At 37.7% G+C, this 17,424-nt stretch overlaps 1 pseudogene; it reads right to left on the bottom strand.

Moving 5' to 3' along the window:
• LOC101585243 overlaps window positions 1-17,424 on the bottom strand; it is a 77,725-nt pseudogene that overhangs the window by 53,001 nt on the left and 7,300 nt on the right.

The raw sequence follows: 17,424 nt of genomic DNA, 5'->3' as shown, positions 1-17,424 counted from the left end.
GCAGTGAACTCACAGAGCTCTTATTCATACCTGTTTGGCATTTGTCACTTTTTATCTACATCATATTTATTTCAGATCATGTTTTAGTTAGTATGCTGGGCTATAAATAGCTCAAAACAGAGATCGTGCCTTATATATTTTTGCTATCTCCTTAATACTTAGCTCGTAATGTGTTATATTTTCAAAAAACATTAATTTATTGATAAGTGAATGATGTGAGTCACCATATTTATTGAAGCTCATTTCTATTTTCTTAGTTCTGTAAAAACACAGAAGGTAAATTAGCCAGTGCTCCTATATAATAGTAAACCAAAATGGTTATATATATATTTGCATTTTTGTCTTAGTTACTCTTCTCTCATTGCTGGGACAAATACCCGACACTCAAAATGAAGGAAGGAAAGGTTTATTTAGCTCACAGTTACTGGAGGTTTCAGTCCATACTCATCTGGGTCCAAGGCAGAGCAGCACAGAGCAGAAAGCAACCTTTCATGGTGGTGGCAAAGAGCAAGAGAGCAAGGGAGGGGTAGCAGCAGCTCAAGCAGCTAGCTTCTCTTCCCACCTTACATTGTAATGCAAATTACCTGCCCCAGAGTAGGGGAAGTACTCACACCTATGGATACTTCCCAGTATTTACCCACCTATGGGTAATCCCAGCAGTACTAAGACCCATAATCCCAGCCTTGGATCACACACAATCCCAGTGGATCATGAGTTGACACAAACTCTAGAAGTCCTCACCCCATGACTACATGAGGCTTTGGGGGGACAACGAGACACAAACCATAACAATTTTAAAAGTCTTTAATTTTTGTTATTGAAAGAAATACTTATACTGAATAATGTATATATCACTGAAAAGTTTCACTTTTGAGAAAAAAGTTTAGCTTCTGGAGAAAACACTATAATGTTAAATATTTCAGGCATCCACACCTCCCTCATTAGAATCTGAGGCCATAGTTAGGACCATGTGATTCCCTAAGACAGCTAATTAAATGTAATTACTTACAAAGTAAGACAAAACAGCCTGTGAGTAAAAATCCTGCAAAAGTCAACACATATATAGAAAGGACCATGTAATAGTAGATTGTGGGATCAACTTGAATAAAATTTTTAAAAAGAGCATATTGGCTTAGAATGTATTTGGTTGTCCCTGGATGGCCAACTTCCTGAAGATGGAGAATCCACTTTGAACGTGAGTGGCACCAACCTATAGGCTTGCATCCTGGATGGAAGAAAAAGGGAAAGAAGGAAGTCTTGCTCCTGCCTCTTCAGGAGAGCTCCAGTCTTCTTTATCACCTTCTGGCAGGCTCCTCAGCCTTCTTGCACAGACCTTTGGCTTTCTGACTTGGATTTGCACAAGACTCTGGAGAGAGCTGTGGGGTTCCTACTTTTGACTGGCTCCTCTGGCTGTATAGCATGCAGAGGGCCCTTTTGCATTCTCCCATACTCTATAAAAGGTCATTGTAAACCTATCTTGTAAATACATTATATTACATCTGTTCCTCTAGTGAACTCTAACTCCTACAGACCACAAATATCACATTGGTGTATTCCGTCTTGGTGTATGTCTCTCTCCCCCTCCCCCCAGACAGCAGGGCTAGCCTTTAAGAGAAACAGGAATGTCAGCCCACACCTAGAATATCCTCCAAAATCTGTTTTTCTGGACATGCCATCTCACTTAAGTATCTCCAGTTATATAGTCTTTGTATTTTTCTAAGCTTTTCTCTTTTTTTTTTTTTTTTTTTTTTTTTGCGAAACTGGGGATTGAACTCAGACCCTTGCACTTGAAATGCTTATTCCACTGAGCCATCTCCCCGGCCCCTTCTAATCTTTTCTACTGTGCTGTTAATAGTGTAACTATGCATTATGGCTTGTGTTTGGATGTTCCCCCACAGCCTCATGTGGTCACAGATGGGGCATTTTCACAGGTGGCTGGGTCTAGAGTAGGTAACACTGGAATCCAATCATGGCGCAATACTAGGATCAAGGGCACTAGGATTAATGGTGTGAGTGCTACTTTCCCTAAGTAGTCTGGATAAGATATGAGGGATAGAAAGAGGTGTGGTTGTCCTTTGGTGTTTTGCTACCTTCTGCCTGCCATGAACTAGTTCTCCTCTACAAGCCAGCCAGTTATCACTTTAAACCTCTACACTGTGAGCTAAGTAAACTTTGCCTCCTTTAACTTTGGGTGTTGGGTATTTTGTCTCAGCAATGGGAAAAGTAGCTAAGACACTATGTCATGGCAGTAACACTATGAAGGTCTAACTAGGACAGCGGCTCTAAATATCTGCGCTGCCATCCCTCTTGTGCTGCTGTGATCAGCAGGTCAAAGCGGTGCACTGTCCTATCTGCATCCCAGCTGGTAGAAAGGAGTAAGAAGGATCAGGAGGAGAACCTTCCCGTTCCTGAAGGAACAGACTTGGAAACTTCACGGATCGCCTCCTGGAATGTAGTCATACGGTCATGACTGACAGAAATGTGCTGCGAACTACGGAGCGGAGGATCGCAAAAATTTAAGGACAAAAATATAAGATGGATTGACAATAAAAGGGTACAATTTAAGAGAAATAAAATTTGAGAATAAAATTAGGAATAAATAAATAAAATTAGGAATAAAATTTGAGAAAATAAATAGGCAAACACATAGGCAAATCTAAAAGATATGCTGACTATATCAAGCGTAAAGAATCCAGGTCAGTTTGTTGAGAAGGTACAAAGTAACAAGGTGAAACAAAAATTCTACAACTGTAATGTTAAAGATACATAGCAACAGATGATTTTACTTAAATTATTTTAATTCTATGGGTTGTTCTACAAGATAGATAAATTGTCAAAATTTAAGCTTTTAAAAATTAAAAAAGTTTGAAGTAATAATTCAATGTAATTTGTAAGCTGTGATTTAATTAAAATTTAAAATTATCTCATGTAAATTGACATAACATGTTCAGTGCAAAGGAGGAAACACAAAATCTCAGCCTGAAGGAAGGAACATAGGGGGGAAAAACCAGGAAGAAGCAAATGAAGGTGTGTAAACAATGCAGAACACATAGCATGAAAGAAAGTAAAAACTAATCCTAATGTCTCACCAGTTAAGTGATAGAGTTTGTCAGTTTGGAATTTTAAAAATACATTAGTAGGCCATCAAGAGACTCAGACCTAAATAAGGCACAACGTGTGAAATCAGTCAATGATCAAGCAGACAAAAACATCAGTAAAAAAATTTAAAAGCTTAACTTTATCGCTGACATTATATGTTGAAATTTGAAATCTGAAACTTCATAAATATTCTTTTAAGATTTATATGGAAAAATTCTGAAGCTTTTCCATGTCAGGCCATAAAGTTCTTCTTAAATGCCAAGAATGTAGCACTGGTCACGATGTTTTTAAATTCTATTTTTTTAAAAAAAAAATGAAAGAACAATAAAAAAATAAAAGTTTATAATTTGGACATTATAAGAGTTGCTTTTGGGAGACAATTCTCAGTGAGTTCCTTGCATGTTTGTCTTATGGCTTGTTTGTTTGTGTTTCATAGAACTCAGGTTAAAGTTTCTGCCGACATCACATCACAGGGTATGCCTATTTTTGTTGGGTTGTCGTGTATGCTTAAGTCATACACCTGCTTTCTTCAAAACTCTACTCAAATATCATTTCCCCCAAAACCATCTACATCCAGCTCTGATTTAATGTTCTGCCCTGTGCTTCTGGAACGATACTGTTCTTGACAACTTCAGGTCTGATTTCCATGCAGCATTGTCTGCCACCTTGGCAATCGAGCAGTGTTTAATAGCTGACATTTTTCTATAAACTCATGTTTAAACAGCATTTTATCTAACTTTCATCTCCTAGTATCATTGAGCACTCTTTAAAAGTTTGTTTCTGTTTAAGAATTTAATAATGTAATGTGGATCTGAATTCCTGGGGGAAGTTATAATACATTTTTATATGTTATATTTATATTTTAAAGCAATGACTTAAGAGTGCTAGAATTCAGTATAAGTACAAGTAATAACACTGACCCGAGAGCCTACAAAAATATAGTCAAATGATTTCCCTTTGAAAAGTCACTTTATTATGCTCTGAGTGCTTTGGGAAATTACCATATTTTGATGAAATAATACATGTCATCACTAGGAATAAAGAATTTTCTCCTTTTTTAAAAGGAAGTTAGTATCTTAGACATGATGTTTTATGTCCCGTGAGGGAATAATATCTCTAGTGAAGTTGAAATTTTTTTCAACAAAAAATTCGCTACCACAAGTTTTTAGAAAGCAGGTCAATATTTTGTTTCAACTTCAATGTTAAAATCCTATGTAGGCAAAAAAATTAGTGTCATGGCAATCAATGTATCAACAAACACAACAGATTGAATATAGACACTGTAAGATGTGATTTTCTTCTTTTTAAAGAAATGTACATTTTTCTTGCTTGGAAATGAAAGATTAATGTTTGGAATAATTTTGAAATAATATGAAAATGTATAATTCAATGTAATTTGTAAACTGTGATTTAATTATAGTGATTGGTATATGCTCTATATTATGTTTATTTTTTATCAGCCAATATATTAATAGATTCAGTTTTGTTGAAATTAGTAATTGGAATGAATGTAAACATAGGTGCTATAAATGTTCAGAATCATGCAACTAAGATGCATTTGTATATTGCCATTAACAGTGTATTTACAAGAGTTATGGTCTTAGTGGCTATGACATGCTATTTTAAAGATTATAGATTGTTGATAATCTGATTACTTGCTGGTTGAATTGTATGCTTCAATACTAGCTTCAGAACATTAGAGAATTAATAACTCTTATCTTGTTCATGGAACACTTACTTTTTTATTATTATAGTGAATCAACTACCAGGTTTTTCCTCCCTTTGGGGATGAGTTCAGATTTAAGTGAAAAATCAGAGTCATGCCAGATTTGGAATTATTAAAAAAAATTACTTGGCCTTATCGCTGTCTTCTTCAAAACTTTGAATTCATATACTTGAGATTAGAGAATCTCAAGAAAATATTCAACGCCTGTAGTCTCACTAGTCTTCTCTTACATGTTCAAGTTCTGGGCCTACCAGAGCCTCTCTCCAGGAATGGAGAAACAGACCATGAAATTTGTACTCAGAGCTGTGGCATGCCAAGCCATGAACAAAAAGAAAGTATGGAAAGTAAGGAGCAGCGAGGGGGGCAAAAGAAAGAAACTGATATTAAAGTGGCAAACAGAAACAGTTGGTGGGAAAAGCTGATGGAGGAACTGAAACATAAGCTTCGATTCTGTTCCTTCCCTCAAGCTCCTGTCAACCATCAGAGCTGGTGCTGCTTGCTGGATGCAGGAAATACAGTGTCCCAGTTCTCTGTGACCCCTGGTTCTGTCCTATCAGAAAGCATTCAGCTTTTCACACTTCCCTCTGTATTCTAATAGTTTAAGTAATCTGAGCCTATTTCTACTCTTTGCATTTGAAAGAAATGAACAAACAGTATTCTTCAGATGAGGCAAAAATATAGGAAAAATTGTTCTTATATGAAGAAATTTGCTTATGGAAACATAATTTTTTTTTTCAGAACCAGGGATTGAACTCAGGCCCTTCCACTTGCCACGGAAGTGCTTATTCCACTGAGCCATCTCCCCGGCCCCTGGAAACATAATTATTTAATATTTTTATTCAAATACTACACGTCAAACAATGTGCTTTGATGTTTTGTGTATGGGCAGAGGGCATCCTATGGAAAAGGCAGTTTTGAAAGCCAGAAAATATTTTAATTCTGTAAGTCGAAGTGTTCGCTTTAGGTCTGGACTACCCTGAATGTAATTAGATTAATGTTCCAGGGACTTTTTATATAAAAAATAATTGTCACCATTAGAAGTAAAATAAACATGACAGGGTTGCCTCAGCAACCTTATTTTGTGTCCTCATGAAGATCATTTCATCCTGTTTTATAAAATTTGTGTCACTTCATCCCCACAGAGTAGTCAAGGTCAATTTGGGCATGATTATCTGATGTCTGATGACTGGGATTTCTTACTGCCACAATAAGGCTACCTGATAAAGAAGAAGAAATCATTGTGTGGCTTTTCTTATCTATTAAGGTTACCTCCGCTCTGAATTCAACCTAAGATAGTTCTGGTTGAACAATGCAAATGAATAATTTGCATTCCACTTTATATGTTGCCATATTTGATGTAGGCTGAGTTCTTTGAAGACAAAAACCAGTTTCTTAGTTAAGTCTCTCTTAGCACTTGAAAAAGATGTTCACATTTTTTAACTATATTTGAAATTAATTGCATCTTCTGTGGTAAAATACGTGTTACCAATCCCTACTAGGAAAAAAAGTTGTATAAGAAGTGATTCTGCTGTTTGTGTGCCTCATTACATTTGGGGGTTCAAAAACCACTCCGCACTGTTTTCCAAGGTGAGCACAAGGGTAAGAAGTACTGATCTCTGCAAATTATCATGAAAAAACCAAGACTAGAGATACTGCTAATAGTACTGCATTGCTCCCCTTTCTATTACTGAAAGAAAATACCTAGCGCAAGTGACCTAAACAGGAAATATCTGTTTTGACTCACGGTTCCAGTGGTCCTATTCCATGTTCATCTGGGTCTAAAGCAGAAAATCTGTGGCAAAAGGAGAGCTACTTACCTCATGGCAGCCAGGAAGCAAAGAGGGAAGGGAGAGAGAGAGAGAGAGAGAGAGAGAGAGAGAGAGAGAGAGAGAGATACAGCTTCAAGGGCATGCCTCAGTGATTTACTTCCTGTGTAATGTAACGGGGACCCATCTCCCATGGGCTCGTGCAGCTATGGACTCAGCAATGGATGAATTCATTGGTGAGCTTAATGCATCACGACCCAGTTATCTCTCCAGATCCCACCTCTGAACATTGCATCATTATATATCAAATTCTCAATATGTGAATCTTTGGAGCATAGTTCATTTTAAACAACAACAAACCCAAAATACTTTTAATTGAATCAATTTCAATGAAATTTCCCATAATGGAGACTGTATAGAAAAAGAGAATGGAATTTGAAATCAGAAGGCATGGGCTGAACTTCCAGCCTTTCTATTTCCTAGAAATGGAACCTGGTACAGTTTCTGACCAGTTCAATGATGCATATCCTATCCCCCAGATTAGCTAATCCTGTGACTCAAAGAGAACAGCCTTGTAGAAAGTGCTATGCAAATGAAAAGTCCTTTCTAAAACAAGGAGTTGAGGATGGCAAACAGAATGACAAGAAGCCTGTCTTCATTTGTTTCTGGTTACAAGTTTTTTTTTTTTTAATGTATTTAGTACAGGGTCTACAGGGTCTCACTATAAAGATTTTTTTTTTTTTTTTTTTTTTTGGAAGGGTCTACAGGGTGTTCAGGATTTCACTACTAGACTGGACCAGTAGTGATCCTCCTGTTTACAGCATCTTAAGTGCTGGGATTACAGGTGCACGCTACCACGCCCAGTCTCAATTGCGTCTCAGCTCACCCCAGGGTCGGATCATGCACAGCAGGCCCAGGGATCGAAACTCCAGCCTCTGTACCTGCTTGCAGGTGCTTTAATCTGCTGAGCTATTTGGCTGGGCCTACTACACAGATTGGATTCATGGTGATTCTCCTGTTTTCAGCCTCCCAAGTGCTGGGATTACAGGTGCGCCACCACCCCTAGTGTCAACCACATCTCAGCATGCCCTGGGACCAGCATGGCCTATGGGGATTGAATCCTCATCCCTGTATCTGCCTGAGCAGGTGTTTTAATCCAGTATCTGGCCAGCCCTGGTAACAGGTATTATTGTGATGAGTAGCATGAGAGTATGGGTGTTGACTCATATGTCCAAGAATCAAAATTATATATATTAGCTCCTTCAGAACTCCATACAGTATTTACATAAAATACTTCTCATTCTGAAGTTTCCTAATTGAATTGGGGCAGTCAATGAGCTTTATTCATTCCATTCTTATCTCTAAAGTATTTACACAAATATCAATTTAACAAACTTAACTGAATTTAACAAGGTGAAGTAATAGCAATTTAGTCTAAGTCTTGAAGATAAAGACAAGGTGGTAAGATTCATTTTCCTTGTTTTCTTTCTGCTTTTCTCTCATTTATAGGAATAATTCCCATACTTCACATTTTGAAAGAAATAATTACAGTAATCAGAGTATGACTGTTTATGAGCTGTAAATTGAGAGAAACCATTTAGTCCTATTGCCATCAGTATAATTGTAACTAATAAGTATCTTTAACCTATGAGTTATATAACACGTTTCTAATGACATACATCCATACTCTACTGAGTAATCAATTTTATAGACTACTCCTGATCAGAGTGAATTATGCATAGAAAGCCCTAAGAAAAAATGAATTAAAAGGATATCTTTGGCAGAAACAAAAACACAAATGAAAACAGGTTGTTTCGTTTTTCCCGAGCATTTTGTTCTTTCCAATCCTACAACAGCTCTGGGGGACTGGAGGCCTTGCTTAAAATGCAGAGAAATGCTAGCTTTCCAGCCCAGCAAAGAGGCTCCCAAAATCAAGGACGCAAGGCTCAGAGTGCGGTCTAGCTGCCATTTAGTTTTAGGAGGTGCAGAGGGGACTAAAACCCCATATCAGGAAGGATTTGTATTTTCAACCTAAGGAGGTGTTTTTCATAGTATCCTATGACACTCATATGAAATACAAAATTCTTACTTTAAAACTCATTTTCAATCCCTCCATTAGAAAAAATTTAGAGTATACATTTATGATTATGAAGAAATACATTATCTGATAGATAACTTGTCTATGCATTTTTAATTTTGACTATATTTACGTTAAAAAAAATACCCAAACCTCTCATAGAGAGCAGAAGGAAAAGAAAGGAGATCATTACACCACGGAGGGGAGGAGTCTTCTGTAGCCCAAGCCGTAGGGCTCAAGGTACCTGAGCAGAGGCTGAGCATCCTTCAGCTGCTGAGAAGGTAACCTCAGACTCATTTTCCGTAAAGTGCGAGTCTGTGGTGATCTCTGCAATAGATCCTGTCTCCTAATCTTTAGGATCCTAAGTGTACCTGAATTTTAGCCTTAGTTTAATTTAGCCTTTGTGTGGGTGTGAATGATCCACCTGAGTTTTCTCCAGCTACCTTCTTTGTTCCACTGAAATACTAGTACAAGTAGTTGGCTTTCTCTAATGGAAAGATGATCCAATGCTCAAAAGTGGGCAAAAGAGATAGCTGAGCTTCTTTCTACCTGGGTATTCAGTGAACTATCTAGCAGCTCCTCAAAGCATTATCAGATTCTCTGGAGGTGGTACCTTCAGTTGGCTTCTACTGACTAGGTTATTTTGGAACTCTGTAGAGGTAGAATTAGGTTGTAAAAAATAAAGATTAATGCACATAATTCTTATCCATAGTAATGCAAATGAATTTTATCTGATAACTGTGTACATGATTTCTGATTTATCTAAAAGATTACTCCAAACATCACATTTTATTGTCTTATATTTTGCATTTATTAGCAAATCTATTTTAATGTTCCTGATTATCCAATCCTAAGATCCTTCAATGGCAATTCATTGGTTTCCCCTTTAAAAGAGAAATAAATAAGACATTTATCTTGAATTCAATTTAGGTAGGAGTCATAATTTTTATAATTTTGCAAATTATCCTTGAGAAGCAATTTAACTAATGAAAGGTGTGTGTGTGTGTTTGTGTGTGTGTGTGTGTGTGTGCGTGCGTGCGCATGCCTGCCTGCATTCATGCATGTGTGTGGCCAGAAAAAAAAAAATGAAATGCAATTACTTCCCTTGCTTGTTTGTTAACATTTATAACCACAAATAATTAGCGACCCCCACTGGGCCTTAGCTGTATGCACATTAAGTCAGTGTATTGTGTCTAATTTAGAAAGTTCATCATAGCTTAGACAGATTGCTTTGCAGCTTCACAGGGTTCAAGAGAGATCGCAGAAGCTAGCATTTAATGTAATTATAGAATAATGAGTACCATGTGTAAAAAAATTTCTGAGCACAAAGAAGTGAGAACAAAACCTGTCTTCAAACTACACAGAGGTTATGAAATGGCTAATTGGTTCAATTGTCATTTCCTCCCACTCAAGGTGTTCAGTCCTTGAGCCTTTCCTCTGCCTGGATGAGAAAACTGTTTAGCAGAAGAACTGTCAGCAGGGAAGCAAGGGTAAAAGATACTGATAGAATAACATTATCCAAACTCAGAAATATGACAGAAAAAATAATTGTAGCTCCAGTGAAATTTTGCTATGCATATCAAATAATGTATTTTTAATTCAGTACTAATCTTTCATGGATTTCTTCAGGCTTTAATCTCTTTTTTCTGCCACATGCTTTCAAATAAATGAATATAAGACAATTAGTATTTATACTGTATTTTGAAATATGACATGGTCTCCTCAGCTGAGCTAACAACAAGCTGGTGAGAGGGTCATAGTATCAACAGAGAATGGCAAGGTTGAATCCTTCTTAATTTAATATAATGTCCATTTCTCCTTAAAATGTACTGGCACCCTGTATGTCCCATATGGCCCTTTTCATGCCTTCCTGTATTATCCGAGTGTATTCATGAATTACAAATTAACCTCCCACCTCACTACTCACTTTCACTCATAGATTTTTGATTCACATACCAGTTATTTAAAAGTTAACTTGCGGAACACCCATCTCTGACAAGACAGAACAAAAAAAGGGGGATATAAATAAAGGACCACTTTGTAGTGAGAAAAAACATATACATAAGTATATACAAGATAAAATAGATATACAGCTACTTTCTCTTAGTTCAATGAGAAGAAAAGTTTGTATTAATATTGTTTTTTTCTGTTTATTTTTTATTTCTATTCATTTTAATGAGAAAAAAATCTAAAATAACAATGAAACAGTTTGAAAACAGGTTAGTAGGACCTGTTACAATAATTAATACATTGCATATTGCTGTCTTCATAGTAGGTATTCAGAGGACAAGATGCAGACATGACGCTTTGTCTAAACAATATAAGTGCAAACTTTTCTTCTCAAAGAACTAAAAGAAAGTAGCTGTGTATCTATCCTATGTTATATTTCTTTTTCAACAACAAAATGTTCCTTTATTTGTATCCCTCTTTTTTGTTTTGTTTCGTCAGAGATGAGTGTTCCATTGCTGTTAGAGAAGCTGTCTTTTAAAGATCTTTAAAGGGTCTTTGCATACTTGTTGCCAGTCCAAAGATTGCAGGTACTTGAATTTAGCCAAATAACCCAATATGTCTAATAGGCCATAATACTAGTAAGTTATTAGCATAACTGAGAGTTGTCTGAAGTTGTCGACACAGATGTGTAAATATCGTATTGTCTCCCTAGTGTAAAAACTCAACAGAAGAAGTAAAAATTGAAAGGTATAGCACAGTTAAAAAGACTAGAATTCTTTTTCCTGGTGCTGGAATTGCTGTCTGTAAATAAGAATGGTCAACTTTAAGCTTGTCAGGGTTGGGGATACAGCTCAGCAGCATAAGCACCTGCCTGGCAAGTGGTCCTGAGTTCAATACCCAGTACAGCCAAAGAAAAAAACTTCAGCTTGTCTCTAGAACTAATCATCTTTACAACAATTTTATGTTCATTAGTTACTTCCTTAAAGATATCCTGTTTCTTATGGTATTTCCCTCCAAGTATTCTGGTTATAATCTTTACAGTGATTTCAGGCTGTAGCCAATAGTCTGTTCAAGAAGTTCTTACCTTTTCCTTGTTAATCTCCATGACTTCGTTGAGTGCAGGCTTTCTTTTCTTTAGACTGAGCTGATCTCCGTGAAGCTGCTTTGCATCTCACTGACACTGTCCTCCCCAGCATCTTCAGTGCCCTTGGCCCCAAACAACTTCAAGTGGAAGCTGTTGCTCCTGCTGAACCATATGTGCCTTTACACAGGTTAAATGTAACTTTCTCTTCCACATCTTCTATGCTTAACTCTCTAAAGACAGCAGCATCCTGCTGCTTCCTTTGCAGACCTCTTTGTACTTGTTCTTCAATAAATATGGCTGCTGTTGCTTCTCTAGATCAAGCTGCCAATGAATGGTCCCTGGGTCCCTGTCTGTGTGCTGAATATACCAGCTCTCATGGGGCTCTCATGCATGTTGCACAAGCCTCCTTTGCTCCACCACTTAGTGAAAACAGTGTTTCCCCGTCAGCAGTATACATATGGGTGTGCTCTCAGCTGATGGGCTCTTTGCAGACAATATTGTCATATACTCCCTTGGTGCCAAAGTGTCTCCTGAGTAGTTCTAGAGAGTCATTGTGGAATTCCTCAGGAAAATAATCCATAAGCTGCTGAGGAATTTCAGAAAACAGCAATAGTTGACTCTGAGATGCTGACATACAATGACACTTAAAGCCATTTTCGTCTGTCATTATTTCCAATGCATATGGCAATACCAGAACAGCTTTTCAAGACTTTTGGATTTAATTGTATCAGTGATGGCCTTGGGGGTGAGAAAGTCTGACTTCTCCACTGAGACCACTGAGGTGACCTTTCAGGAAAAGGGAAGCCTGCCAACCAGAAGCAGAAGCCCATTGAACCACAAGATGCAGCCTCTAAAGCTTTTAGAACCACATGGTGAAGGGGTTGCTCCGATGCCTGGCTCAGTGGGAAGCTAGGAGTCCTGGAACAAGCTCTTCTTCTAGCACAAAGTCCTGTCTGCCCAAATGTCCCATGCTGGGTACCATGGAGATTCTGGTCCCTTGTGTATCAGGTCCAGAGTCTTCAGGGTGGGGTCTCTCTTATGGCCTGCCACAAGTCAGGGAAGCAGGACAGACTGGGCGCTGGCGGGGTAACACTCAGTGAGTCCCTGCATGGATGGCCTCTCCCGCGAGCTTGCATGGTGGGAAAAGGCCTGGCTGTCATGGTCAGTGTCCATGCCTTCCACCTCATTCTGAGAGCTGGGGTCCTGAAACCCAGCCAGCGGTGCCTGACTGCTTGGGCTACCTGCAGCTTCTTGGCTGCCTGAAACCACTTCTGGATATTTGGTGTGGTTCAAGATAGCTTTTTGCTCCTTCAGATTGAGAAGCAGTCCAAGCTCTGGAAAGGATAAGCAGGAAGGTGTATGGAGGCCGAAAAGATTGTTCAACAATATTCTCTGTAATATGTATTCAAAATCACAATCATGAGGCTCTTTTGAGTTCTGCAACCTGGCTGGTGAAGTGCTATAGTTCTGGAGAGGACTAATACTGTTTAGATAAGATATCATGCCTACATCTTGTCCTCTGACTAACTATTACGAAGACAACAATATGCAAGGTGTTAATTATTGTAACTGTCCTACTAACCTGTTTTGAAACTGTTTCATTGCTATTTTATCATTGAAAATGAATGAAAGATTAAAACATAAAAAATAACAATAAATAAAAGTCAACTTCTATGGAAACGCAAGCTCCATGAAACAGTTTTAAGGGTTTAAAGGTGACTTCTTGTGCAGTGGTTATGATGGCTTGTATAATTGTGTCATGCAAGACCCTAAATAAATGGACTTGTAGGATCAGTTTTTTTTATTAAGACATATATTTTTTCCTTCACATCTTGTTTTGAAATTTTACTCATATGTGTTTACCCATATTCTACCTGAAGTACAAAACAGATAATAGATCTTCCTCTTTTTGATTATTCAGAATTTACAGTGTTTAGTTATTCTCATAAACATCCGTGATCATTAAATAATGATCATTGGGCAGACAAATAGGAATCTGCGAAGAATCCAGGCTATTATCAAACTGCCAATTCCTTACAATTGTGCAGTGAATAACCTGCACAGCTATGTCTTTCAGTCTCACATTTGCTAAGCTTTGCAGTGAGGATCAAACTCTGAACAGAACAGAAATACAATGCTATGTCTTATGGCCAGCTCCTACTGACTCCTACATTCAGTACTTCAGTATTGCCTGCATCTTCTGCCTAGCAACAGTGCAGGACTGGCTCTTAGGAGCTCCTATGGAAACAAAAGAGGTAGACATCACTGGGGCAAAATATATTCCTACCCTAATGCAACTGAAAAATTATTTGCTCCAGGAAGCACCAGTAGCAGTGGAATTTCCAGTCAGAATTTCTACTTTCTTCTCTGAAAACTGGAAAGAAATGCCAGGTGAAAAGATACCTATTCATGTATGTATACAGACACTGACACAGACACAGAAACACACACACACACACACACACACACACACACACACACACACACACACACCATTACTCTCAGTGGCTAGGGCATCTCAGTGTGCAGACTACAAGACTCTGCCCACAGCTCAGTTCCAGGCAATGGCACCATCACCTATGGTTCGGACATTGTGAAGGCTAAGGAAGCTGAGTCTCTACTCATGAGCTTACTGCAAAGCCTCTTGCCCTGTACCCAGTCTTCTTGGGGGTGAAGCTCTTGCTTGTATTCTTTAAAGGAATAGAATTCGTATTCATTGCCTGTGTCTGCTGGCACTTTCTGTCATTCAGTCTCATTCTGAGACAGCCACCCAGCAGCACTTCCCTGGAATTAAAAACATCAACATCATCTACCTCCCTGATGGGAAATTTTGTTGTCATTTGTTGCTTTGTCCTAAAAATAGATATCGAAAACGAGGAGAGAGAAGATGAGAAAGGGAGTTTTTTAAATTAAAAAAAAAAAAAACTTTAGAAAGGGAGTTTTGACTGCTACAATTAGATTCCTGCTAATGGAGGTTTTACATATTCTGTCTTTTTCTTTTCTTTTCTGACATCTCTGCAAGATTGACTCCAGCAGTTGCAGAATATAATTATGGACCTTCGCTTAGTGATATAGGATATTGATTTGCCTTCCCCAAGTAGTAAATTCTTAGTGACAGGAATTACGTCTTGTCAATTTCTTTTCTACAAAACCCAACACATAGCTAGACACACAGAATAATTTTAGATATATGTTTTGATTTAAATCATTTTGATAAGATGATTTAGAAAAAGGTATTGAACTCGTTTGAGCTTTACTGTCTATGATACATAAAACATAAATAATTGTGAGTAGAATGCTTTAAGAAACTTACCCATATCATAAACATTTGGCTATATCAATTTATTAGGCTGACTGGTGTACAGTAGGTGGTCAAAGAAAGATGGTTTTAGTCAGCATTATTAGTAATGTAAATTTAAATGCAAGGATTAACCTTAAGAGATTATAATCAAGTATAATACTTGGGATTGGTCTAGGAATGAAGATCCTCAGAGTAGGATCGAAAACCTAGATCTACATCCTGGAGGAGAAAAAATCATTTTACATGTGCAATTGTTTTAAACATGAATGGCTTCAGTTTACTTGGTGTACTACCTATGTCTCTTACCTTCAGTTCTTTTATCCTTAGAAAAGCACATGACAGTACAAAATAATTATGGAGCCTATTCTTTAGTTGGTAAGATGAAGCCTAGAGCTCTATACTTAATGATGGTCACTGTAATTCCAGCCTTGTCTGTTCAACAGCCTCAATTTCTCCTGTTCCACTTGTTCAATAAAAAGACTTCTTTACTCAGGACCTCCAAATAATTACACAGTGAAAACAAGCCCCCCACCATTACCTATATCTGCTGGTACTCCCCAACATTGACAGAACCCCACTGCTTGATGGGAAACTGCAGGATCAGTGATTCCTAACGTTGTGGTGCTCTTCCCTAGGCAGAGTTGGAGGAGATTTGAAAAGAGCAAGATGGTCCTCTGGCTAAGCCAATTCTTCCCATCTGTCTACACTGGCTTCCACTGTTGGAATAAAGTCCCTCTCCCCCAGTTGTTCCAGTCTGTATGGCTTCCTTATTGTCAAATTTCAAGGGCACTACGCCCCATACCCTGCCATTCAAATAATTCTATTTTTTATTGTTTGCTAATCAGAATGTAGAAATAATCTTGGAAGTGGTTACTGACCACAAATATAAATTGAAGATTTTTACACATACAAAAGTGGTGTTTCTTGTCTCCTGGGTTCATCCTCTGGACCAGAGTAAATGTTCACTGATGGTGTCTTACTTTCATAGAAACATCCCATCCATGCGCTAATGTAGTGTTTAGTATATATTGAGTGTGCAAAAAATACTAGGTGGTTAGATCACTGGTATATTTCACCAGGAAAACTTCACACATAAAAGGATCCCCCCTTATCTTTAAATCTTCAGTCTGATTCACCAGTTTACTCTGGGGACTATGTATGTTTCACTCAAGACACATCTAAAAGCAATAAGGAGTGTTTTATGGTTTCTCAAATGTCCTGCTATCTTGTTCAACAGGCACAGTGGGGGTGCTCTGATGTCTTAATGTTTATCTGTTGTTGAAGTAGCACTGTAGATGCTCACTGATGTTAAATTGGCAATATTTCATAACTTGAGCTTTATCTTAAATTTTTTGGGTTAGGTGATGCATGTGTATAAATAAAAAAATTAAATGCACAAAGGGAAAAGCTACAACAACAAAAATCTCCCTTATTTTGTTTCTTAAATTTCCAATTACATTCTACAAGGGCAACCTACTGCTCCCTGCTCTGCCTATTATTCTAGAGAGCAGTAGTTAATGAGGCTGTATTTTTTTTTCTTGGTAGCAGGAGTCAAACTCAGGACCTCGTGCTTGCCAGGCAGGCACTGTGCCATGGAGCTATATTCCCACCCCTAAAGCTGCATTATTAGCTGCTTCTTATTGTCAAATTTTAACACCAAACTCATATACACCACTCTAAGAACTATATAGTTTTCTATTGTAGTGAATGCTGCATTCTAGAGAGGATGTGTATTGTTTTAACTTGTTCAGGCTGTTGTAATAAAATATCCTAGAGTGGGTAAATTATGAACAACAGAAATGAATTTCTCATAACTCTAAGGGCCTGTAGATCTAAAATCAAGGCACCAAAACTTTTGTGTCTAGTTTGGGGCTTGTTCAGTGCCTAGGGCAGAAATGCAAAGGGCTGACTTTGCTTCCTGAAGCCCTTTTATGAGAACCCTAGTCCTTCACTGCTCAAGGTCTCTCTCTAAAGGCTTCCTCTCATAATACGGTTGCACTGAAATTGAGTTTCTAAATGAATCTTGGAGAGACACACATAAACACTATAACACATATACACGAACAAGTGAACATTTTCTCTCTCCCACCTATTGTTCTCTCATTCCACTGCTTTGTATTCCTTAACCCAAAAGATCACACGCTATCCTTTATTTTAAAAAATATTAGTGAAAAGTTTATTCACTTTTTCACTGAGCAATTTATCTTGATAGTTATCAGCATGGTCAGATTTATCCCAGTATTGTAAGTGTTATTCAATACTCCATTCAATCTCATGATATAATTTCTCTCTGGTAAGATACTTAAGTGTATCTAGTCTTTTGGCATCATTAATTGCTACTGTTAAGATCCTTTGTATATGTGTAATGTCAGACTCTTAGGAAAAGTTCCTATGTGATTAAAGAATATTGTCTTTCTTTCT

Source organism: Octodon degus, unplaced genomic scaffold (genome assembly GCF_000260255.1).
Source record: "Octodon degus isolate 3935 unplaced genomic scaffold, OctDeg1.0 scaffold00122, whole genome shotgun sequence".
In the NCBI taxonomy this organism is placed as follows: Eukaryota; Metazoa; Chordata; class Mammalia; order Rodentia; family Octodontidae; genus Octodon; species Octodon degus.
The sequence above is the reverse complement of the archived record's forward strand: the minus strand, read 5'-3'. Positions and strand labels throughout refer to the sequence as shown.